Source organism: Anolis sagrei, chromosome 1 (genome assembly GCF_037176765.1).
Source record: "Anolis sagrei isolate rAnoSag1 chromosome 1, rAnoSag1.mat, whole genome shotgun sequence".
Taxonomy (NCBI): domain Eukaryota; kingdom Metazoa; phylum Chordata; class Lepidosauria; order Squamata; family Dactyloidae; genus Anolis; species Anolis sagrei.
Window position 1 is genome coordinate 318,491,941 of NC_090021.1, and position 27,098 is coordinate 318,519,038.

Below are 27,098 nucleotides of genomic sequence, written 5' to 3' on the forward strand. Positions count from 1 at the left end.
TTCAGAGGTGGATATGTGATAGCCCTAACTAGCAGTCTTTTAAAGCTAACAGAAGGTGGAAGACTATAGGTGACCTTATATCCAACATCACATTGTGGATGCTTGCTAATGCAATAGAATGAATGCAACAGAACTTTATAAACCATCCCCTTGACTTGTCATGCTTCATGTAATGTGATAAGTCAGGTCTTTGGGGATGCTCAAAATTTCTCCTTCCTAATTCTTCTGATAGAAACATTTCCATCAACAGAACTACCCCCTTAACTTCTGACCAGATACAAACCATATATAACCAATAACTATTCCTTGGGGTGTCAGATTGAGAACAAATGGTTGTGTAAAAAAGTTTCTTTTTCCTTTGTTGCTTGTCAAGCAACATCTGTTACCAGAGCTATCTCCAGTTTTCATGCTAGAAATTCTATATTATTTCTTCTTGCCATTGAGTGTCCTATTTCCTTCTTTCCTTCTTTCCTTCTTTCCTTCTTTCCTTCCTTCCTTCCTTACCAATTAGCCCTGTTATCTTGAAACTTCAGTGCAAAACCTCTACATAATGGGTCTGAAGACCTTGGGAAAAAGCAGACTTAAGGGGAAAAACCCTTTCAATTAGTGGTTCTAACTCTCTTTGGGGTAGGCCAGGTTGTTAATAAAACAACAAATTTGCTTACTACTTGATTCTTTGTAACACATTTTTTTTCTAGTGGAACATCACACAACCTTCATGTTTTTGATGAGCGCAGCATACAGGTCCAGCCATTGAGCAGTGGTATGCATAATATCTATTGCTGATTTTGTCAGCTTGATGGGAGGAGTTCTTTTATCACTTCAAAGTGACTTTTATTTTTTTTCTTCCTAGATAAAGTGTGCACAAATTATTATTAAAGTCATGTCAGCTATTTCATCCCCCTCCTCACACACACCCTTCTCTGCTTCTTTTTCTAATAGGTAGTCTCTTGTGATTTATTTATAGATCCAGGTCGTACTATTCATTTCAGCTACAGAGGAATGATTCTTTCCATTTCCTAAGGCATCAAAAATAGGTTGCCCATTATCCCGTTCACATAATGAAAATGAACAGGATATTAAATAAAAGATTAAAAGGACATCTGGGCACCTTCTGAGAACTATTTCTGTTGTCTGTTTTAGCCACTGGGACCTTAATTTCTGTTACTCAGCTTCCTGCATCACTTCCTTTATTGAAGATCTCTATAATTCTTCTGGGAGAGATAAAAACGAAGTATTTTCTAGGCAGGGAAGCTGTTAGAATAGCAATCTTTGGGCACCATGACAAGTTTAATATGAGTTCTATCAATAAATTCCAACATTTTTACTTAAAAACAAAAATAAAATCACCTTTGACAACCTTTCCACCTACTTCTGTACATCACTCAGTGTACAGAAGTATTGAGGACATTATCATAAGAGAAAGACAAAGCCACATAGAAGCCATGTGCATACTGCTGCCGGTCTGCCTCCTCCCTGTACTTAACCTGTTTCTTGATATTGATGGGAAAAACCAGTAAACTGCTCACAATCCCACATCATTCTCAACATCTACCTTTTGTTTCTGTGCCAGCATGCCAACAATAATGTGACAACATGGGGCAGAATTTCCATTTTCTCTCACTCCCCAAACGAAAGCAAAAGCACTATTCCTGAGCTGTCTATTTTCAGTTTAATATTTTACAGATATATTTGCTTTTGTTTGTTTGTTTGGTTTTCATCAATGAAACTGTCAAATGGTTTTTAAAAATATAGAGGGATTGAAGTGCAGGAAGGCACAGTTATAAGTGTATGCAGTAATATGACTGTGGGACCATAGTTGGTGAATCTGCACAATTTCATGAATGAAGACAGGTGTGATATTTAAGACATTCATCTCAGTACATATTCATTATCTATTATTGTTTAGCTACTGTGGCATAGCGGCTTTTTATGATAAAATCCCAAGAGCCCTTACAGTGCTGGAGCATCTTCTTGAATAAGGAAAGAAATCTAAGTGGATTAACTAATAAAAAGGCAAGTTACGAGCCAAATGACAGAGATGTAGAGAAAATTAGTAGGGAGACAATAGTTGTCAGTGGCTTCCAGACCTATTAGGAGCAACTTAGGGAGTTGAGTATGTTTAACTTGGAGAACTTAAGAGGCAATGTGAAAGCCATGTTTAAATATATGAAAAGATTTCATATTGAAGATAAGAGCTGTTTGATAGTGGAATATGCTGTCCGGGATTGTGATGGAATCTCCTTCTTTGAAGGTTTTTTTTTTAATGGAGATTAGATATTTATTTTCAATAATGCTTTGATTGTGTATTCTTGAATGGCAAAGAGCTGGACTTGTTGTCCTTTCCAGCTCAGTGACTGCATGATTCTATGGGATGGGGGGTTCTATTTCCTTGTCAACTGATTTTCCCAATTGTTGGGAACACAACTGTTGGAGACCCCTTTTCTCAGATGAGATATGAATAGCAAACAATTTTTTTCAACCCTTAGGAAATATGAAGAGAATGAAGTGTCTACTGTGGAATGACCTGCCAGCAGAGATCTAACAGCTAAATGAATGGCCAGAATTTAAAACACAACTAAAGACACATCTCTTCCATCTGGCCTACACAGTCAACTTTGAACCATGAGCTTTGGGTTTGCATTCTATTGCTGCTGTATTTTGATCTTTGTGCCATATGTTTTGGTTATGTATTTTATAGTGGTGCATTTTTGATACAGTATATATATATTGCTGTATTTTATGTTGATGAGTTTTGACTGTGTTGTATCTCACCTCGAGCCATGAGAAGAGGCAGGTAACAAATAAAATGTATTGTTGTTATTGTTGTTCTTCTTCTTGTTAATATTCTGTCCAAACCAGTCAGTGATGGAATAAGTTAGAAGAGATTGTGGAAGAATATAAAATAAAAAAGTTTGGTTCATGTACCTATCAGGAAAATAGAGAAATAATCAAATAAAGTCATTTGAACAGGCTTTAACTTTTGAAAGGACACTTTTTCAACTGGGGTGAATCATGCATCATTTATTACACCTGCATGCCAGTCTTTTGGTAGAAATGCAAGACTGGAAGTTTTAGGGTGAATACTCAGAATTTCCAAGATGCTTAACAATGTGTGTCTTAAGAACAAGGCCATTCAAAGTGATTTGGTGCGACATTCCTGCTGCACCACAAAAGGCAGACTAAAAAAGCCTTTTCATTAACAATAATCTTCATGCTGTTCATGCTACTGGAACAGCCCTGCATGGGAGTGGGTGCCCCGTCAGACATGGTCACCTTCCACATCTTGCTGATGCAGAGAGGCAAGGCAGACAATAGATAATTAGGAGACTGGCTTGGAACATCACGTCTAAATTTTACTCCTCCCAGCAATCTCTGCCCATTTGGCACCACATTGTTGCGTTGAACATGGACACTCTGTGATGAATGACATGTGTAGTCTTTAATTATCTATTTAAAATATTTTAAAACAGTTTTCTTTATTATAAAATGTTTTAAGATAGCTTTTCAATTTGATAATACCAAACAGGGTTTGCTCTGTTCCTTAAAATACCTACAACATCCAGAAACAGAAAGCAGCAATGAGAAAAATCTGTGATAAAAACTTGTCCATTTGGATGGCTTTAACAAGGAGCCACTTTGTGGGGGATTATGCCTATTATTGGCAACTGGTTCTGATAGCAACATATTTCTTCCAACAGAGAAGTGCCTGGCTCTAAGTACCAGTTGCCAAATACTAGAAAACATAAGCAGAAGGTCCAAGGTGAATCTGTTCCAGAATTTATTATGTAGGGAGCCTTAAACCTTGGAGTATCTATGCAAGAAACTGAACAATTTGATAGAACTTGCTATTTCCCTTGTCTTCTGTCATGTTCTTGGTTAAGCATCTTGTTTGCAACAGTGGGAGGAACATTTTGTACTAGACTGGACTCAGGGCAGATTCCCACACTATCTTAACTCCCACACTATCTTAACTACTTGGAAGGTCAACTGGCCATTGCAGGGAACAGATTGGAGACTATATATTTGAATCAAAACAAGAATTTATTAACTGACATGAATTTTAGACTTTCTCTCCTCCCGGGTCTCACTACAAGGTCTTTATGAGGACAGGTAAAGTCTTTGAAAGATAGACATAGTTCTGGCTGAATCGAGGCTCTTGAATCTTTATTTCTTTTTATTGTCTCTTTCTTGTATGTTGTTCAACTGTCTCTAATATGTTCTCAGTATTTAACTCTGACTGGACTTGAATACAACTCATACAGTTCCAACTGGACGTGCTATTTTGTAGACTTTCCGCCTCCCTCTCTCTTCACCTTTCAGTCATGAAAAAGCTGACTCTCCCAAGAACCAGAAGTACCTTGCCAGAGGCTCCACCCCTGATGGGATTCTTAAAGGGGCAGGGCAATGGAGGCTTAAAATGTAAAGAAACTATCTAGACTGACCCCCTCAATACTGTACAATATGGAGCAAAGGAAGATAGATGCTTTTGAACTGTGGTGTTGGAGGAAAGTTCTGAGAGTGCCTTGGACTGCGAGAAGATCCAACCAGTCCATCCTCCAGGAAATAAAGCCCGACTGCTCATTGGAGGGAAGGATACTAGAGACAAAGTTGAAGTACTTTGGCCACATCATGAGGAGACAGCAAAGCCTAGAGAAGACAATTATGCTGGGGAAAGTGGAAGGCAAAAGGAAGAGGGGCTGACCAAGGGCAAGATGGATGGATGGCATCCTTGAAGTGACTGGACTGACCTTGAAGGAGCTGGGAGTGGTGACGGCTGACAGGGAGCTCTGGCTTGGGCTGGTCCATGAGGTCACGAAGAGTCAGAGATGACTGAATGAATGAACAACAACAAACAGTAATTATTTTTTTTGCATTTTTCAAATGTGTGCCATGGAATGCATTTAATGCAAGGCATCACAAGCCTAGCAATTTAGAACTATTAACTGAAATGTGCATCCTATTCTGTGTTCAGTTGGTGGATTCTGAATTGAGTAAAACTTTTTTTAAAAAAAATAGTAGGGCAGTTTCAAAGATATATTTTTTGAAAATACTCAGTTTTTCATACTCTAAACTGAAGCACAACACATTGAGCAATTTTTGTGGTGGATCACAGTGCTTTCTTCCAACTCCTACTTTAGAAAACCACATTTCATAGTTCACTGTTGACATTTTCTCTTCCCAAAACACACTATTGGTGATTGAATTGCTACTAGTTGAGTGATTAATAGTTTATTTAGCTGCTTGTGCTCCCTTCACTTTATCAGTTTTATACTTCTTTATTTATGCAATGCTTTTGACATGAAATAAATAAAAAATAAAAAATAGTTTTGTTTCCTTTCTCATACTCTTCTTTGTTTAATTGAAAGACCAAGTACCGAATAGAATTTTAAAGTGTGTCCTTTTTGCTTGGTACAAAAGAATATTATTTTTGGCTGCCGTTACTCGCAGACACTTGAGGTGTGGTTAATCTACTAGAAACACATTGACTACCAATGTCTTCGCTCTTAAAAATAAACCAAAATAGGCTTTTGAAAATTCAAATTGAAACAGTCACTGCCAAAGGGTTCGCAATTCTGAGTGATGGCATGTAAACAGGAGAAAATTATATTTCTATTACTGTATCTTATCAATACAAACAACAATGTGATATTATATGAACCAAGTATATAATGTTACTAATTTGTGTTCCAACAACAACTCTAGTATAAAAATAGAGCCATGTATTCTGTGTCTGCCAATGTACAGACAAATGGGTAAAATCCTGTTCCCTGGTGCCAATTAATGCCAGGACAGAAGTAGAAAGAACTCATTGAACCAAGGTAAGTTATGGGAATCTTGCAGGATTGGAAGCTATTGATGAGTTTTATCCATATATATTTATGGGTGAGAAAGTCACTAGGGGGAGAAAAACCAGTAGTAAGATACACATGACATTGTGTGATTTGGTGACAGTCCAGCTGAAAGGTCAGTTTGCTTGCCTTGTGTAATAGAATCCTTAGTTTCCAAACAAGAAACTATCTTCTATATCTATATGTTTAAAAGACAAACTGTGAACAACTGTGGTTTGTATTTAATTCATACTTAATACAGTGCCCAGGTTTTAAGTTTTGGCCTGACCTGGAAAAATCTTAAACTGGGAAACTTATATAAAATAAGTCTTCTTTAACTTTTCCACTTGGAACCCCTTTTGGCCTGAGCAGCTTTTACCTGAACCCAGGCATATAGGTATATATAATAGGTATAGAAATCAAACATTTACTGATGACAAATCAGCATTTGCAATGCTTGCTAAACAGGTTAATTTTCCTTTTTAAGTACAGCTTAAGGTAGCACATCAGGTTAAACCACTGAGTTGCTGAATTTGCTGATCGAAAGGTTGGCGGTTTGAATCCAAGGAGTGGGGTGAGCTCCCACCGTTTGCCCCAGTTTCTGCCAACCTAGCAGTTTGAAAACATGCAAATGTGAATAGATAAGTAGGTACCGCTTCTGCAGGAAGGTAACAGCGCTCCATGCAGTTACGCTGGCCACATGACCTTAGAAGTATCTATGGACACCGCTGGCTCTTTGGCTTAGAAATGGAGATGAGCACTACCCCCCAGAGTCAGACACAACTAGACTTCATGTCAAGGAAAACATTTACCTTTTACCTAAGGTCCTCTGTAAACATTGTACAATAAATTCATCTAAATGTCTGAAACAATCACTTGGCGATATTCAGAAAACTTTTAATGTGGCCATTTTTTTGGGAATCTAACATTGAGCTAAGAGGGCCCTATTTGGGGTCAAGGCTCACAGTTTAGGAAACAGTGATATAGAGAACAAGGCAAAACCAAAATCAAGATGACAGGAAACACAACCAAGATTTTATTACACAGAATACTTCATTCTCTACTTCTGTTTCAGTCTCTGCTTCTGTTGTTGCTTTTGGATCTTTCCATTGGTCAGCTCAAGGTAACATATGACTTTGGTCTTTATGCTGTCCAGAAAAGAGTCCTGTCAGGTAGGTCAAGCTGAGAAATGGGAGGGAATGTGCAGGTCCAAGGTCAACCAATGAATTTGAACTGAATCTCCCACATTCTAGTCTAAAACTCTAACCATGTCACCATATTGGCTCACATATAGACAGATTATTTTGAATCTACTTATTTGACAAGGGATGCTTTGTATGCAAGCAAGAAGGTCTTTTTCAGTCTGCCGCATGCCTCACACCAAGGGGAAAATGTATCTTTAGTTTTCCAATCTCTCAGATTTAACATCTGGTTTGAGCCATTCTTCTTATCCTTATTATACATTCGCATAATATGCTGGCTTTTCTCCCCTTTCTTCCGGGCATGAAATTAGAGGGAGGGAGAAATCAAAAGAAAAGAACAATGCTAATAAAAATCACATCTGCTCAAAGCATTTGAATACTCTTTGGCATGTATGATTGAAGCAAAAGTCTAATCCTGAAGGCTCATATTGAAAAAAGTGCTGGAGACCTCCCCCTGAGTATGCAGAAATGTAAATTAAAAGCAATCAGATTGTTTCTCTAGTTAGAGACGGAGGGAGTTTTTTAATCCCCAGGTCATGTTTCTTCCTGATCTGATTGGAGTAATATAATAGCATGGAAGCTAATCTAGTTTAACGTTAGATGTGGACAAAGAAAACCTATATTGAAATCCCCCTTACTCATTGGCCTCAAGTAAGTTTCTATCTAATCCCAAATGGGTTTTTTCCAGACATAAATTCCACTGGGCTGAATGGTGGAGGAAATGTGCTCAGGATTATTATAGCTATACTATAACATGCTCTACTTTGTTAACTTGGAGAATTAATTGATGTAATCCAATGTAAACTGTCTTCGGAAACTAGGGAATAAAGATAAGGATATTCAAATTAAGTGAATCAGTGCTGGAAAACTATAACTGTTTTGGATTTTAAATTAATCTCAGAATCGAGATATCTAACCCTTTTCATTATGTTATCTAAAGCAGCTTTTATCAAAATATGGTTCACAATCCACCAAAGGTCTAGCACCATCTTCAGGTGTGCCTCATGTTTTGCCACTGAGTACTCTCCAGTATATTATTCTTAATACATAATTGCGTAACTTTGCTGTGCCACAAACTTGACCATTTCCCCAACACCACCCCACCCTGGGTCATTACAATACAAATATTGAATATTAAAGTTAGGAGTATGTCCTCATGTGCTCCACATCCTGTAAACTTCTTAAATTGTATGATATGGAATCAAGTAAACTGGTTTAGTCTGAAATCCACATGAGAGTTTTAAAAGTGTAGAACTGTATGACCTCGTACTCACAGGATCAATACCCATGGGTTCTTCTTTCTGTATCTGGCAAGATATGCCCTCTATAGGGATTGTTTAGGTCTTCTGGGTAATTCTATAGTATGGATCCAAACTCCTTAGTCCTTGCACCCATCCTTTTGAGTGTTTGCAGTTTTCTTCACTGAAGATAACTCTACGGTATATGCCATTTCCCTACAAATCTCCCATAAATCCATGGAGAGTGGGAGCAGATTTTCATTGAATCAGTGCACCTTTAAACAGTATGTTTGCCTAAGCAATGGGCTAGACCTTTGACTTGGTGCACACCTTCAATGGAAACTAGAAGTGTCAATGTTCTTCTATATCTTTTTTTATTTGCATAAAGAAAGGTATTTGAACAACTGCCAGAGGTTGGTAGGGACACTTTTTTTTTAAAAAAAATGCTCTTATGTCCTGCCCTTGCTCCACTTTTACCACGTCCTGTTTCAGACCTTGTTTTGTGAATCTTTAAGTCTGAGTTGCAGCAATTCTATTGAAAGGAGTTTGGAGGATGAGTAAGGTCACCTAGTGAGTTTCTAAGGCTGAGCAGGGAATGAAACTTAGTCTCCCATTTTTAACATCAAAGAAACATTTTCTGTATTAGATGACTATGAAAGAAGATGATAACATAAGATGTTTTTTAAAGGTCCTTATTTTAAATCCATTCTTGTACCCTTTTCCATTCCCCATACGTAATCAATAAAAAGTCATATTAAAAAAATAAACCTGGTCTCTCGGAGCAGTTCAATACTGGAAGAACTACACTATGTTGGCTCTCATTTCAGACCTAGAAGAGGTCTTTTTCGTAGAATCTTAGTCTATCTAACTATTTTATAGGGAAAAAAGTTAGTAATCATAGAATCACAGAATCATAGAGTTGGAAGAGATCACATGGCCTATCTAGTCCAAACCCCTGGCATTCAGGAAAAGCAAATATTTCCCCTGACAGATGGTTATCCAGCCTCTGTTTAAAAGCCTCCAAAGGAGGAGCCTCCACTACACTGTGAAGCAGAGAGTTCCACTACTGAACAGCTCGTACAGTCAGGAAGTTTTTCCTAATATTCAGGTGGAATCTCCTTTCCTGTAATTTGAAGCCATTGCTCTAAGTCCTAGTTTCTAGGGCAGCAGAAAACAAGCCTGCTTCCTCTTCTTTGTGACATCCTTTCACATATTGATACATGGCTATCATATCTCCTCTCAAATTTCTCTTCTGCAGGCTAAATATTTAGAACTTTAAGATGCTCCTCATACGCCATGGTTTCCAGACCTTTGATCATTTTAGTTGCCCTCCTCTGGACACCTTCCAACTTGTCAATATCTCTTTTAAACTGTGCTGCCCAGAACTGGACACAGTATTCCAGGGGCGGTCTCACTAAAGCAGAATACAAAGGCACAATGACTTCTCTCGATCCAGGCACTAGACTCCTTTTGATGCAACCTAAAATCCCATTGGCTTTTTATGCTGCTGCATCACACTGTTACCTCATGTTCAACTTGCTGTCCACAAAGATTCCAAGATCTTTTTCACAACGACTGTTATTGAGCCAGTCGTCACCTATTCTGTATCTCTGCATTTTTTTTTGCCTAACTATAGTATCTTACATTTGCTGTTTTGACCCAGCTCTCTAATTTGTAAAGGTAATTTTAAATTTCTAAGCCAGAAGTGAACTAGAAGTCTTTTAGAGGTTATGGGGGAGAATTTTAGCATCTTTTCACCAAGGACCTACTAATCTGAAGTCAGTAGGGTATAAAAATGAACAGATGAAATTTACAACAAAATGCTGCAGTATGGTATGCTTCTGCTTGGGTTTTCAAAATTTTTAGTCCTCAGTTTTCACCGTTATCTTACTTTTCAATTTTTCTCAACAGCAGCAGAATGAGCTAGTAGAATTCAGAGGTGCCAGGCATTACATTTTTATGTGTTCTAAATTCCAACATTTCAATGTGTATGGAAACTGCTTGCAGCTAAACAACAAAGAGCATAAATAGGGTTTCAAATCATTGCCCTAATATGTTGATTTTCCCCCTTATACCTGAACAAATAATGCTCCAGGAATTTGTCTAGTTCCTCCAGAATGATTCTATGGTAATTTCCAAGAAAAGTCACTTATTTCAAAAGAATTTGATATTTTTTATGATTTTGTTTTTCAAGTAAGTGCAGTAACGCATCACCTGCATAGTTATGTTGTAACAGTATAGTCCATTCTACTATCTCAAAATATTTTTGTACCTTGTCTCTGTCTCCTCTGGACCAGATCTTCTTGGTGCATCCTAACAGTTGTACTTTCTTTTTTTGAGGGTCAAATTGCAGTGGCAAGAGAAGGCAGACAAAATCTTTCAGATTTGTGTAGTGCATTTCTCCAGAGTGTGGTCAAGATGGCAAAAGTTCTTGATGAAGAAGAACATATAAACTAGATAAGGTTGAAGCAGTTGGCTTTTCTCTAAATGTACAGAGAAAGGAAAGATGTGATTCCATCCTCCCTTATCCTCCCTCCTACCTTGAACTTAGTTTGCAGCAAGTAAAGTAAGCTGATTTCATAAAGGGAAAGTGAAGGAAGAAAGTGGGACATTTTAAAAGCAACTGGAAAAGGGTTAACTGGAAGTTCCTCTGCCAAACTGGGATATTTGAAGGATATGTCATCATAGTTACGCACAATTAAAACTTGTGCGCCAGCTGCGCCCGTACCTTGGGAAGTCGGATCTGGCCACGGTGGTCCACGCTCTTGTCACATCCCGGTTGGATTACTGCAACGCACTCTACGTGGGGTTGCCTTTGAAGACTGCTCGGAAACTTCAACTAGTCCAGTGAGAAGCAGCCAGATTGCTCACCGGAGCGGCGTACAGGCAGCACACCACCCCCCTGTTGCGTCAGCTCCACTGGCTGCCGATCCAATTCCGAGCACAATTCAAAGTGCTGGTTTTGACCTACAAAACCCTATACGGTTCCGGCCCAGTGTATTTGTCCGAACGGATCTCCCTCTACATCCCACCTCGAAGTTTAAGATCTTCTGGGGAGGCCCTGCTCTTGACCCCGCCAGTGGCACAAGTGAGGCTGGCGGGGACGAGGAGCAGGGCCTTCTCAGTGGTGGCCCCTCACCTGTGGAACTCACTCCCCGGGGAGATCAGATCGACGACTTCCCTTCTAGCGTTTAGGAAAAAACTAAAGACCTGGATGTGGGACCAAGCTTTTGGCCATGCTGTCAACTAACTAAAGGACCTGTCGATAGACAAGGACAATGGAATGGAATGGATATATGGACTCTGATATATGGACTCTGACATGAGATAGTTTTTATGATTTATTAGGTATTGATGTTTTATTTTAATTGTTGAATTGTTATATTTTGTATTGTTTGTTGTGTGATTTGGGCATCTAATTGTGCCTTTCCTGTAAGCCGCCCTGAGTCCCCCCCGGGGTGAGAAGGGTGGGGTATAAGTAGATGAAATAAATAAATAAATAAATAAATAAATAAATAATGAGACAACAGGATTCTAGCCAAATTCTTTGATTAGGCAGTTCACCAGAGAATTGGCTTGACTCTACCTAAGCTCCTGCACTTTAGTTCAGCCCACCCCACCAATCTCAACACTTTATTGCCAAGGTATTCTCTCTAGATTGGCACACTTGGAATTTTTACACTTTCCCTCAGCTCCACTTAGGAATTCATTGCACTACTTGAGCCTAGTCCCAGCCCGATTCTGTTTTTTCAGCCATGATATTGTTTAATGTTATTGTTGTTGTGATTGTATTATGTTTTAATTTGATTGGCTTTAATGCTGTTGTTTTTAGCTGTGATCCTTGGGTTGTCCCCATGTAAGCCGCCCCAAGTCCCCTTGGAGAGATGGTGGTGGAGTATAAAAATAAAGTTGTTGTTCTTGTTGTTGTTGTTATTTCTGCTGTATGGCCACACCAAAAATTTGGTTGTTGTTGTTAGTGCAGTGTAAACCACAATGCACAACCAAAGCCTTATGACAAAAGTTGAGAGTGTCCATTCTTGAGGAGATAAATATGTCCAGTTTAGCAAAGACAGCAACTGGATCGCTTACATTCTCCAATATGCCCTTGACACATTTTTTATTTATGAAATTTGCTGATATATCTGAAGTAACTTACATCTGGGAGTCAGAGGAGAAAAACTGATAGCTAAGCATGTCTATCTCTGCCACTAGTGAAAAGCGAGACAATAGAAACGGAGACCTTCTGGAGGTTAAAACCAGTTTTCCATCTGAAATACCATAAGGCTGGTGGGCATGAAATTTGATAAGATCCTTAGCAGCATGTTCTTTGGGCACAAGGGATTAAAATATCCAAATTACTTTGTGGTCTAAAGGACGTCCTGCATCACAGCTTTTGTTCAATGTTAAAAATAAAAAGAATAGAATCATCATTTCCAGAGGATAATTTAACACCTTCTAGAAGAATAAAGGAAGAAAATGGCGGAGGAGAACATTGAACTATGCTGTTTTGATTGTTTTATTTTAAATATTAATCTTTTCTCATTTTGCCCTTTATAAATTTTTAAGTCATGCAGAATAACCAATTTTTACTTTTACTTTTCAAAAAGAGCCTACTAAATATATTATTTGCTGTTGCTAAATGCTTGAGACACAATGGTACAACAATTTGGATTATTCACCCAGGCTATAGTAGAAACATATATCTATGTACTCACATATTTGGAAGTCCAGAGAAATAGCCAGAATCGGATAAATAACTATGATTTGTTGTATTTTTTGCACGAGGATGTCTACACCTGTTATAGGGAGTAGGGCCCCTTAAGATGTGAGGGGAGACTCAAACATCCTGGTAGTTGATAAAATCAATCTTGGCCAAGGATGTAATGTTCAATTTTGTTGTAGAGAAGGGGACCAACTATTATGATATTGATCCTAACTGGAGACAAATTGGTCAATGTGGTGGGATTTGTTATATGTTAATGGCCATGACATTTTAGGAATTCAGTTGCTATATAGAGGAAAAGAGAAGGCAAATATAGTCAGACATGCAGTCTGGACCACAAGAAGGCTAATTTCAGTATGTTTAGAGAATTATAAGGTGAAATTTCATTATCAAAATTCTCAAAGGGAAATCACACATAAGAATTTCTTGAAGATGAAAACGGAAAGCATGGTTTCAGTCAATTCTAATAAGAAATAAAAATGGGAAGTGTCTAAAGAAACTGGGATGGGTGCACACAAACTATCAGATGCAATTCAAAAGTGGGGTAAGCTATCAAAGAGAAATACAAATGACTAGTCAGTTCTTGTAAGGAGAAAGTCAGAAAAGCTAGATCTGGAAATGATATCAGGCTCACTAGAGAGGTTGAAAATAATATAATGGGTTTTATCAACTACATGCATAGTAGGAGGAAGAAGAAGGAAGCAATAGAGTTCCTGCTAGAGAAAATGGCAAAATGCTAAAAACAGACAGAGAAAAAAAAATCAAACTGTTAGATTCTTTGTCTCAGTCTTCTCCTCAACAGAAAATAATGGTCTAACTGATGAAAGATTCATAGTACAAATGTGTTATAACTGTGGTGTATTTTTATTCCAGCAAGTGTTTTGACATGGTCCCCCATGGTTTTCTTGAAGGCAAGCTAGTGAAAGGTAGGCTTGACAGTGCTCCTGCTAGGTGGATTTGTAATTAATTGACCAACCAAACTCAGAGACTGCTCAGCAATGGTTTCTCTTCATCTAGAACAGAAGTAACGAGTGGTATACTTCAGGGTTCTGTTCTGGGGATGATGTTGTTCAACATCTTTATATTTTTAAAGATAGAGTAGAAGGCATGCTTATCAAATTTGCAGATGACACCAAATTAGGTGTCATCTGCAAATTTAGAATTAGAATCCCAGAGGAGATAATCGGAATTCAAAATTACCTTGACAAATTAGAGTGCTGGGCCAAAACTAGCACAATTAATTTCAACAGGGATAACTGTAAAGAACTATATTTGAGCAAGAAAAATGAAATGCACAAATATTAGCTCAGTGACAGCTGGCTTTTAAGCAGTACGTGTGCAAAAGATCTAGGGGTCATAGTAGACCCAAGCTAAATATGTGTTAAGAGTGTGATGGAGCAGATAGCAATGTATTGTCCATGGGAAATAGCAGTGATGCTTTATTCCACTTTAGTTACTTTTTATTTATGATATTTCTACCATGTTTCTCCACCCCAGGGGGTACTCAAGGCAACTTACATTTGGCAGCTATTCGATGGACAGATTTCACCTGGAGTACTGTGTCCAGGTGGATACCACAGCTCAATTAAAAAGCAAGAACGTGTCCAGAAAAGGATGACCAAGATAGTCAAAGATCTATCTGCAAAGTAAGCATTATGAAGAATGATTTAGGAAGTTGTGTATGTGTTTAGCTTGGGAAAGATAAAACTGAGAGGCAACATGATAGTCATCTTGGAATATCTGAAGTGTGTCATGTAGAAGATGGAACAAGCTTGTTTTCTCTTACTCCAGAGTAGACATCATGAACCAATGAACTTAATTGGAGTCTAATTTGCCTGCAATAGAAGATGAAACAAGCTTGTTTTCTCTTACTCCAGAGATGACATCATGAACCAATGAACTTAATTGGAGTCTAATTTGCCTGCAATATGCTATTGGCTAAGGTCACAAGATCCCTGACACTCAGGTGCTCTGAGGGCATACCTGATACGGATTCCTTATGTGGAATTCTAAAAGTCAAATTATTCCAAAATTCAAAACGGTCTACATGGATGCCTGAGATAGTGACTCTTTCACATTCTAATGATTCAATGAACAGGAACTTTATTTCTACACAAATGGTTGAAAATATTGTGTGTCTGTAAAGGTGTATAAACAATTAAAGTGTGTGTGTTCCAAAATAAAAAAAACCTGCATTTCAAAATACTTCTGACCCCAATCATTTTGGATAAGGCTATACTAAACCAGTAACACTTTTTTGGTTAAGTCATTGCCAGCTCAGGACCTGTTAATGCATATGTGAAACTAGGATATATTTTTTTGCTCTAATGTGCATCACCTTACACTTTTTTCTTTCAAATCTGATTTGTGATTTAATGCTGTTTTCCACAGGTTGGAGAAATCCTTTTGGAGCTCTTCACAATCTGTTCTTGTCCTTTCAGTCCTAAATAATGTTGTGTCTTCAGCAATGCACTAGTAGTCACCTCTCCTCAGCTCTAACTAACCCTAGGTGAAAACACAGCTTGCAATGTTGCTGCTCATACTGCAATACCTATTCATTCTAGCTGTGTTTCCTTTTCTTTATCCAATTTCAATACTTGAAAACACCTCTCTTATCCTATTTATTTATTTATTTAGAGGATTTCTATACCGGCCTTCTCAACCTCGACGAGGGACTCAGGTCGGTTTACAAAACATATCAAATACAATCAGATAAAACAGATAAAACAGCAAATATAACTCATTACATATTAAAATCGTATAACTCCGTACAATAAAATCATCATTACATCATCACAGTTTCCTACGCCAAATCGTCAATCCAGTCATGGTCATAATCATATTCATAGTCGCAGTTCATCATAATCCATCACAGGGAAGGTTCCAGGTTCAGTCTTTGAATGCCGCATCCCAGAGCCATGTTTTTAACGATTTCCTGAACGTCAGGAGGGAGGGGGCAGATCTAACCTCTAATGGGAGGGAGTTCCAAAGCCGGGGAGCCACCACCGAGAAGGCCCTGTCTCTCGTCCCCACCAACCGTGATTGTGAGGGTGGTGGGACCGAGAGCAGGGCCCCCCCGGAAGATCTTAGTAGCCTTGATGGCTCATATCCTATGACTGCAAAGTTCAGAATTGTCTCAAAGACCAGAAATTTTTGATGAGGGGCTTTGTAAAAGAAATCTTTTGGATGCCCAAATAAACAATGACTACAGTTTTCACCCTTTGGTTCCAACCCTAGACACACTCTTCAGACTGCATAGAGCAGGGGTGCTAATACTTTTTGAGCTGCAGAGCCCTTTTTGAAGCAAAAGTTTCTTGTGGCACTCCAAGAAATTTTATCTGTCTGTCTATCTATCTATCTATCTATCTATCTATCTATCTATCCATCTATATCTACCAGGCATGGACAAACGTTTGGACATAGGGGCCATATTGTGTTTTAAAATTTGTCAGATGGGGCGGGCCAGTGGCAGACGGATGGAGAGTGTTTATGTGAACTATTTGGAAAAAAAATGAACAAATTCCTGTGCACAGTGCACATATCACACTTGTACTGCAAAACAACAAGAAAAGAAAAGAAAAAGATAGAACAATGAAATATTTAAAATAAAGAAAAATTAACCAACATAAACTTAACAGTATTTCAGTGGAAAGCCCAGAGGGCATGCAGTCCAACCCCCTTCTGCCCTGCAGTAAAAGCACAATTAAAACACCCCCCAATAGATGGCCACCCAGCCTTTGTAATAATAATAATAATAATAATAATGACCCAAAGTATCATTTATGCAAAGAGCGTGATGAGACAGTGGGGCACTTCATTTGCAGCTGCAAGAAAATAGCCCAGATTGACTATATTGAATGTCACAACAGGCTAGCAGTAATGGTGTACTGGAACCTTTGCAAGAAGTATGGCCTACTCAGCAGTAAAACCTGGTATGAGCGCAAGCTAAAAAAAAGACCACGGAAAATGAAGAAACAAAAATACTCTGGGATTTTAGAATCCAAACGGATAAACATAACATCAGATATAACGGTTGTGGAAAAGTAACATGTTTTTATTATAGACATTGCAGTACCAGGAGACAGTAGAGAACAAAGAGCTGGAAAAGATCACAAAATACAAGGAAAGAGGAGGAGGTGGGGAAGCAGCATGGTGCTGTGGAGCCCCTCATCATCACTTGGGGAGCCCCCATGGCTCTGTGGAGCACAGTTTGAAAACCCATGACACAATAAATACACATATTCTTCTGTATGATAATGTGCTTCCATTTATCTCCAGGCTTGATTTAGAAAGTTCTTTGGGCCATATCTCATAGAGATGCAGGGGGCCACGAAGAAGGTGTTTGCTGCTGGTGGTGACAGCCTCAGTTCTGTGTGGTTTCCGAAGAAAGAGGAGGAGTGCCCAGTGGGTGATCCAGTCATTTCTGCCACTTAGCCATTGATCCTGCTTCCTGGGAAGTCCTCGGGGTCTCTCAACCCACAGGCTCAGTCCTATGTTGTTCCCAACTGGCTGCATTCACAAGGTCTTCACAGCCTCCCCCTCATTTGAAGGCCTGGAGAATGAGGTCAGTTGGGAATCACGTGAGACTGGTGGGTTTGTCAGCCTTGGCCATCACTTCCCAAATGACCTCATTCATGCTATAACATGCTATAACTGTGCTGTTGGGTGCATTACATTTGATGACAAATTGATTATTTGCAATGTGCACCTTCAAAATTAAGATGTGCATTACATTTGATGGCACATTAAATACTCATGTAAATCCAGATAAGAACAAATACAAGAGTAAACTGCATCAGAGAGCCAGCTGGGTGTATTGGTTTGGTGTAGAAGTTTGAGTATTGGACTATTACTGTGGTGACCAGAGTTTGAGTCCCCACTTAGCTATGGAAGCCTACAGGGCAAGTAACGCACTCCATCCCAGAAAAACTTACCATGATAAATTCACCTTAGGGGTATTGTAAGTCAGAAATTACTTCAAGGTACAGAGCAACATCAACTAAACTGCACCAACTATGTACCAAAGGTCTGAAAACCAAATTGTGTGAGGAGCAGATTAGGGAGCTGGGTAAGTTTAGCTTGAAGAAGAAAGGTTAAGAGGGAACATGATAGCCATGTTTAATATTGGAAAGGATGTCACATTGAGGAGGGAGCCAGATTGTTTTCTGCTGCTCTAGAACAGCAGTTCTCAAAGTGTGCTCCATGGAGCCCTTGAGGCTTCGCGAAGCATTCTAAAGGGCTCTGTGATTTCCTCACCCTCGTCCTTCCTCCAAGTTTTTCCTCCTCTTTCCTGCTCCTCCCCTGCCTCCCTTGCCACAAAAATATTTGCCCCTAACTCCCTTGCCACCAAAGGTTTTTTTCCCCTTGCATTCCTTGCCCATATAGCTTCCCCCTCACCTTCCTTGTTTCTAAAACCCTATTTTCTGCCCATCACTCAGGGGCTGCTTTGATTGTGCTTTTTTCGCATGGCAGAAGAGTCTTGAATTGGATAGCCCCTTGGGATTTCTGCTACTACTCCTACTCCTACTACTACTACAAAAGCTGGATGGCCATCTGCTGGGGGTGCTTTGATTGTACACTGCTGTATGGCAGGAGGTTTGATTGGATGGCTTTGGGATCTTTAATCATTCTATCTATGCACTACCATGCTGAAAGCTCTTGTAATGTCTGCTTGCACCTCTGATCACCAAAATTTAATGAAGGTGCTCCTGGTGGCACAATGGATTAAACCCTTGTGCTGGCAGGACTGCTGACCAGGGGTTTGCATCCAGTAAGGAGGGTGAGCTCCCATCTGTCAGCTCCAGCTTCTCATGTGGTGACATGAAAGAAGCTTCCCACAGGATGGTAAAACATCTGGGCCTCCCCTCCTGGGCAATGTCCTTGCAGACAGCCAATTCTCTCACACCAGAACTGACTTGAAGTTTCTCAAGTTGCTCCTGACATGAAAAAAGAAACCAAGGTGCAATCTACATGGCTTACTGTCACATCACTGCAAGCTCTACTTGGTTCTCACTAAAATTATAAGGATGAAATATTGAGCTGCAAACCAGGGTTCAATTCCATATAATATTCTCAGGCTGCAAACCAGATCTCATTTCAGTGCAGTGTCCTCTTAACATTGCTGACCAGAGTTCATTTCTATAGGCTTTTCATATTTCTGATCACTGATTGTGGAAGATGCTTGCAGGCAAAATAGGCCAATATCCAACAGGCCAAATCCAGCCCACAGGCCAGAGATTCCCTGATGTCAAGTATATTGGTCATTCATCTCACCTTTCAAAACTGTCATGGAACTAGTACCTTCAATAATTCTATCATTTCAGCAAACCTGTAAAAAAGACAATACTTTTATTTCTTTATCTATGTGCTGAGAAAAGATACATCTGGCAATTTAATTTTGTTGTCATCACACTGTAGCTGCAGTACTTAAAGAATCAGCAAAATAAATACACATGTGGCATAACTTTGCCAGAAGAGCTGGGCTGATCCAACAGATTTTTACTCCATGCGACAGGTTTTGCTGCATTTGTGGAGTTAAAAACAACAACAACACTCCCCTGAGGAGTAATTCAAAGCAATCACAAGATGCCCATCCTATCCTCTTGCTTGCTGCCCTGTTACTTCTCCTCCTTATCATTCTGTATTGCCTCTCCAACCAACCATTTGTATCTTTGCTTGCTTGCTTGGTTTTATTTTAAGCCAGGGGCTGCCTTCTCCTTCAAAAAATGAAAACCATTTGATTTGGGAAATGCCTGAGCATGTGAGAGCATTTAAAAAAAAATCTAGGAAGAGTTCAGTTTCATTTGCTCTCTTCCTTCTGTTCCGAGCAGGCAGTACTGAGCTCTGTATAAATAGCCAAGCTTGTGCTACATCCAGTTTGAGAGATCCAAGCATCTAGTGGAAGGCAAACAACAGCACGGCAGGCTCGGAGCAGCTTGCAAAAACTAAAGATGATGTATATTTCAGCCTCGATCTCCTGAGCAATCTCGGGAAGCTTGGATGGATTACAATAATACTTGAGCAAGGCTGCTGGCGTCTATAAAGCACTGTCACTTACAAGAGGGGATAAGTGCTAGAGAGAATGTCATTATATCCACGTAAGATAAATGTGAAGAGCTGATACCCTGGAAAGGATGAGTCCTGGAGATAGGCTGATGGCTTAAACTTCGAAAATCTTCTCCAAGCAGAATAGGTGAGTCTCAAGATGAGTTCTTTTTTTAAGAATGGGGAAGGTCAGGAGTTTATGTTTTGGAGGGGGTGTAAGGATTTTTTTGTTTTTAGTTATAGACTATTGAAACAGCTTACCAATACTTTCAAGATAAAAAAAAATGTTGTCAGAATCTTATTCTGATATTAACATATCTTAGGCATACCTGTTCTGTGAACTTGGAAGTAGCAATGTAAAATCCAGTGCTGACTGGCATGACGCCTTGTTGCTAAAGTATCACAGCTAATAAACACTATAATTTTATTGTACTCTGTCTTGGGAGGAAGCCACATTGAACTCAGTAGTACTTACTGCCATGGTACTAAATGAGCCCTAAAACATACTTCCCATTTCTTGTTTTTATCTTTGCTATAAATTACAGCAAAACACATGCTCCACTGGGCTTTTAAACAGGTTAGAATTCTGTTTGCTGATGTTTTGAGTGGTGATAATCTGAGATGAGTGATTGGTTGGTACTGACATTTCTCAATGCGTTTTGTTGTTTCTGTTGTTTACCCGCAAAAGTACTGCACTATACCCATTCGTTTTGATTTTCAGTTAAAACTAATCATTGCCCCCTTCTTTAAAATTACTTTTTAGAAATAAAATAAAAAGACACATTAATGCCATTCAAAAGAGAAGTTGACTTTGACTTAAAGAGGCAAGTTCAGTTGTAAAATTATGTTTGTATTTTAGGTACATATTGATAAGATGTAAAAATATTAAATGCTTAATATGGATCTTTAAGATTGGCTTGAGAAAAATGGCTAGCAAGTCAGAGGCAAGGTTAAATGAAAATATTAATGTTGTATTGATCAAACAGGAAGAGTGAATATACTTGCTAATGCAAAACAAACCATTTAAATACGGTTGCACATTTTACTACTGCAATCTGTACACAAGAGCAATGACAACGAAGAATTTGTACTAAAATGTATGAATGGCTGCATACTTAATTAACAGCAGACAGAAATACATCCCTTCCTCCAACACTGCATTATCATTTATGCAGATCCTAGAAGGTTTATATTGGAAAACTAACTCATTATAGAAGAAAAGAGGGGAGAATATCAAAGAGGGGAGAAAATGTAATATGTATCTAGAGCGATTATCAATGAAACATAGGGAGGCAAAGAAATAGGGTTCCACAAGGAAAAGTTTGTGTGCATGTGTAGTAAGAAAACAAAACTATAGACTTGTAATACATTGTACTTTTCAGACTTAGAAATCAAAAGTATGAAAGTATGCTAGGAATTGGTTTTATCGCTACGAGACAGACATGACTTCATATTTTGCAGATAATGTAAAATATTTGCAGAGAAACGTGTTCAATCCCATTGAGGTTCTGAACTCTGACTGCAAATATTTGGGACTAATATCATTTTCCTGAAATAAATCTAGGATTACAGTAATTTAACACCTTTGCTTTACTTTTAAGACAGTGGACTTAGAGCAGTTCTAGGGATGTTTACTTAGGTGTACATCCAACACCATATTCAGTGTGCTTTGGGTACAACTTTCACAGTATGACACAGTTACTTCACAAATATTCTTAAATAAATAAAGATGTGGCATAACAAAACAAAAGCAAAAAAGTTAACTGACGATAAAAATAATTATCTGAAACAGTTTGTGGAAAAAACAAATCCTATAAATGCTGTTAATGAAGACAGCTTCCGTAATAGTTCTGTAAATACAATGGGCTAAATTCCATGTTGCATGCTTACATTACAACTAATGTTCAACCAAACAGTTTCAATCAACATTACAAACCTATAAAACATTACTTGGCAAGTTGGCAGGAAAAGATCATACAGAGAAAAAAAATCAAAAGTACGTACATCAAAGTCTCAGCTTTTGCCACACAATTTGATGCAGGTGTATCCATGTATATGATTTAAAACATACAAGTCCATTTATATTTCTGGAGGCTAATAAAGTAAGGAAGAAAATGGTCCATTTGCTTCAAATAAAAGCCCAATAAATCCACAATCTAGATGCTATTATATTCAGAGAAAGGAAGCAGATGTTACATTATTGTTTCTGATATTAAAGCAATACTGTCTATTAATACAAATCAGGGAATGTGATCAAAAGTTAATCAAAATAATTGACAGGATGGTTGTCTCATTTTTTAGTAACGTGATTCCCCGCTTTACCTTGTTAGTATATTTGACAATTTCAAAAATAATGTGTGTGTATTTATGCAAGACTGTAACTATTAATTTGCTTGGCTTACCAGAGCGCCTTTTCCTTTTCAAAGTATAAATCTGCTTAGATTTAAAGGGATTTCAGGCAGATGATCCCTCTTGAAATTCAGTGAATTCACACAAGACATGTCCTGCCTTATTACATGGTTGTTCAGAAAAATTATCCTTTTCCAGACAAGCTTTACACCAAAGAAAGAACGTGAGGATACATCACTGCATCATATTTCAAGATAATCTGATCCTTCTTAAATGCTTTCATATAGAAGTTCTGGAAATTCATCCATATAATTCAAGCAGTAATTAAAAAAAGAATGAAAGAAAATTCAAATCATAACTGGAGAAGAAACTGCAGAATCAATAATGTCAAAATTTGTCTCTGCACTGTGGGCAAAGCTAAGCAACTTTCCTAGTTTGCATCTACACCAGGCACAGGCAAAACTTTGGCCCTCAAGGTATTTTGGACTTCAACTCCCACAACTCCTAACAGCCGTACATCCTCTGATTGGGGCCTATTTCAGGATAGCAACTATTTCATAGGTAAAGGTAAAGGTTTCCCCTTGACATTCAGTCTTTTCGTGTCCGACTCTGGGGGTGGTGGTGCTCATCTCCATTTCTAGGCCGAAGAGCCGGCATTGTCCGTAGATGTCTCCTAGGTCATGTGACTGACATGACTGCATGGAACGCTGTTACCAGCCTGCTGGGGCTCACAGCAGGAGCTCACCCCATTTCCTGGATTTGAACCACCAACCTTTTGGTCAGCAAATTCAGCAGCTTGGCACTTTAAACCACTGTGCCACTGGGGGCTCCCAACTATTGCATAAAAAACCTATTATTAATAATATTGTTATTATATTTATTTACACCCAGCTTTATATCCCCAAAGGGGATTCAAAGCAGCTTGACATAAAAGCATTGGTAGGTAAAGGTAAAGGTAAAGGTATCCCCTGACATTAAGTCCAGTCGTGTCCGACTCTGGGGGGTAGTGCTCATCTCCATTTCTAAGCTGAAGAGCTGGCAATGTCTGTAGACACCTCCAAGGTCATGTGACCGGCATGACTCCATGGAGTGCTGTTACCTTCCCGCCAGAGCGGTACCTATTGATCTACTCACATTTGAATGTTTTTGAACTGCTGGGTTGGCAGAAGCTGAGGCTAACAGCAGGAACTCATGCTGCTTCCCGGATTCAAATCTGCGACCTTCCAGTCAGCATGTTCAGCAGCAAAATGATTTAACTCACTGCGCCACTGGCGACTCCTAAAAAAAATGGTATCCAATTTAAAATATACAATATACAAAATATTAAAAAACCAAAGAAATTATTCCAGCAGTATAGCAAGAGTTCCTGGGTTCTCCTCAAAAGTCATTTCAATTGATTCCAGCACATGACCCAAAGTCCATGCTTCATAAGTTTTGAAGCTGTTTATTGCAAAATATTTGCTACACTAAACAGAGCAAGGTACTTGCTTTCATTGTCCACGTTATAACAGATACATTACCTCTGTAATATATACTATTTTAGTAGACCAACTGTATTCTATAGTAAGTACAGTGAGTATGTTATCCCCCACAGAAGAAGTAATCTTGAAAGGAAAGGGCTAACATAAATTTGAGCAAAATGAAGCTTGCATGTGGCCCTTAGGACATCCTAGTAGACCTCTTCAGCTCCCAGTACCACTATTTTTTTTTAAAAAGAGGACAATTTTCAGACACTCCCATAGACCAAAATTACCTAAAATGCATCATTCCAAGCCCCCAACATTCTCAAAATGCACTCACAATAAAAGGGGAAATAGCTGAAAATTGAACCAAAATGACAGGAGGAAGTGATGTCCTGTCACTTGGGTCTGCTGAAACTTGCTGGTACAACCTGTCAGATGTGCACAGAAAGGAAAAATGCCCACATGCCCTGTACAGTTTCCCAAACCTGGGTGAATGTTATTATTTGACAAAACAATTGTATAATCAAGAGGTGAAAATCATTTTATTTTATTTTTCTTCCTTCCTTTGACTGGATAAATGTTGAGGCCAGATTTTATTCCATATTGCCAAGGTTTTCATTTGAAAGAGCAAGGCAACTTGGAGGTGTCCAGGAACCATGTAAGAGCACCATGGGTTGGGAAGAACATGGGAGATCTATAGTCAAGGTCTGTCAATGGTAGGAGGCACTGAACAGAATTGGTGACACTGCTAGAGAGAAGAGTTAAACTTATTTTCCTTTTGTCATTTTCCTGATTAAGTCTTTTCACCAAAAACCTGAGAAGAAAAATATTGTACTTCTGTTTCCCATTCTTCTGCAGACTCACAGCATCCTTGGGCTTTGTGCTTGACAGGTTTGGAACACAGTTAGTCAGTGAGGCCAATAGCTTTCCCCCAGTATTTTGATCCCACTCAAATTTGGGATCCCTGAAGATGCTTTAACTTAAAATAGCACCATCACCACCATTATCATCAAGAACAACCAGAAAAACAACAATGGGAGGTTCTGAGCATGGATCTTCCACATCCTGTCTAGTCTGATCAGCTCACAAGGCACAAATTCACACCTAGTTGTGCCATCATGCCATGCACTGTCTCAAAAGTGATTCAACATTTCAGATCATCCCTGAGGACGCATTGCTACAGCAGAAGCAGGTTGAGCCAGAGGCAGGAGGAACAGTGTGTGGAAACACTGCAGAAATAGCCTATTAAGAGTGTAAGTCAGGTCAACAGAGCCTGAGTTGGCTGGTTAGATGAATGGTAAGCGTGCAAAAAAAAAAAACCTCTCTCCAAACCTTAAAGTACTTTGTTAGTCTTGATCTCCAGCACTATGACATAATTATTAAACATTAAATGGAATTTAAACACAGACTGACATTGTACTCATATCATGTGAAATATATTTAATAGGTCTTATACATTCTGCAAATACTTCAGAGTTTGATTTTTCATTATCTCTTGTTGAGTCAGCCTACTTTTCTGTCAATTACTATGAAAAGCTTGAAAATACTTGTTTTCCTCTATTTGTTTGATTCTTTTATTGGATATGATTGGGAAAAAATGTACTGATTGGGAATAATACAAACCTAACTCTCCCTATGTCTTTTTGTCAGCTGAGTCACATATTCTGATTTCTTGCCTTCAGCTTTTGAGCTGATGCTAGTCCATGCTAAGGCATTCCAAAATATAAACTATTGGAAACACTAACATAACATTCCTTAGATCGGCGAATTCCAAAATGTGTTTCTGGGATCTAGAGGTTCCTAGGAAAGTTAACAAAGTTTATTCTCAGTTACAGGATGACTTTGTACCATTACCAATCTTGTGCCACTGCAAGCGGTGTCAACAAAGGTGCCTTAGGTCTCCTCTAGCATAACAGGATTGAGGAGGAAAGTCAAGGAGCACAGAAGTGGTGCTTGTCTTAAGAGCAGTTCTTTAGGTCTCCTCTAAGTGGATGGTTGAAGCAGAAGGAGGCCATCCGATGTGATGGGGGTACGTAAATTCTTAATCTTCTTTAAAGATGGAGCCTCATGCAAGAAGATGCTTCCCCCCTGCTTCCCCCTGTTTTCCCCAGCTCTTGGGAAAAGTTGTTAAATTTTAAGGCAAGTATTAGTTGACTGTGCAAGCATCAGATAAAGAAAATCATTCAACTTGCTTTTTTCAGTAGTATGATTTTGGTGAAAATAATGGCTGTCTTCTTAATCAGAGAAAATAAGTCATTATATATACTAGTATATACATTTAGACATTTTAGTTAAAAAGTTGACCCCCAAAATACCTGGGCCTTTACAGATTAATATAAGTACTGTGCCCTAACTTTTATATATACTGTATAAAAAGAACCATGCCATTCTCTGAATGGAATGATAAAAGGCAAGATCTTACTTCATCCTAGGAGAACCTAAATGAAGCACCAACCCCTTCCACTCTCTCCACCACAGAACCACTCCTGGCTTTTTTGAATGCCTGGTTGGGTAAATGATAGCAACAGTGACCAGGGTGGCTGGTCACTGTTGAGGTTCCCCTGTCCACAGAATGACCCATGAATTATCCATGGGACATATCAAAAACCATAATTGTGGCCTGAAAACCTGTCTTTGACTTCTGCTTGAGATTGGCTTCTACATGAGTATACACAACTAATGAAAGCCAAGCACAATCATGCTTGCTCATAAGTACATGAAAGGACAAAATATTTTCTGTGGACCATCTGAATGATGCTTATAGATGAGCACTAAACCTCTGTGCTTAAAAATGGAACCCTTCCCCTAAATACAAAATCATTAAACAGAAAAGAATTAACTATTCTAGAAGCCTGTGTGTTATGTCTGAATGGTAAGATAATATATGAAGAAATGTCTGTTTAAGAAAGAATGTTCGAAAGCAAGTGCATTAGCCAATATAATTCAGTTGTGTTCTTTCTACTAGGGATCCACACGCTATTTCATTTACAGATCTCATGACAGTCAATTTGTTTGCACAAACTTTCATTCCTTTTGGTTATTCACAGGTCATTATCCATCAGTAGAAGCCACTCAACCACCATTATTGTTTTTTTAAGCACCAGATGGATATCATTTTCACCCCCTTGCCCAAACTTGAGAACTATGTGTATAATCTGTCCACTAAGCCTTCAAAGATCACTTATTTTTTCCCATTTGTGAAAGCCATATCTACCATAGAGGGTGTAGTTATCAGATTTTCCAACTTA

At 38.7% G+C, this 27,098-nt stretch overlaps 1 protein-coding gene across 5 annotated transcripts in view; it reads left to right on the top strand.

The window, feature by feature from the left end:
* The first annotated feature begins 19,579 nt into the window (after positions 1 to 19,579).
* Positions 19,580 to 27,098, top strand: part of TUNAR (TCL1 upstream neural differentiation-associated RNA) — an 80,430-nt gene continuing 72,911 nt past the window's right edge. For 4 of the 5 annotated variants that reach the window (XM_067462981.1, XM_060755985.2, XM_060755970.2 and 1 more), the window contains exon 1: positions 19,580 to 20,186. The gene's annotated coding sequence lies outside the window, so the exon portion shown is untranslated. The remainder of the gene's footprint in view (positions 20,187 to 27,098) is intronic. The other variant, XM_060755977.2, reaches the window with a different exon arrangement.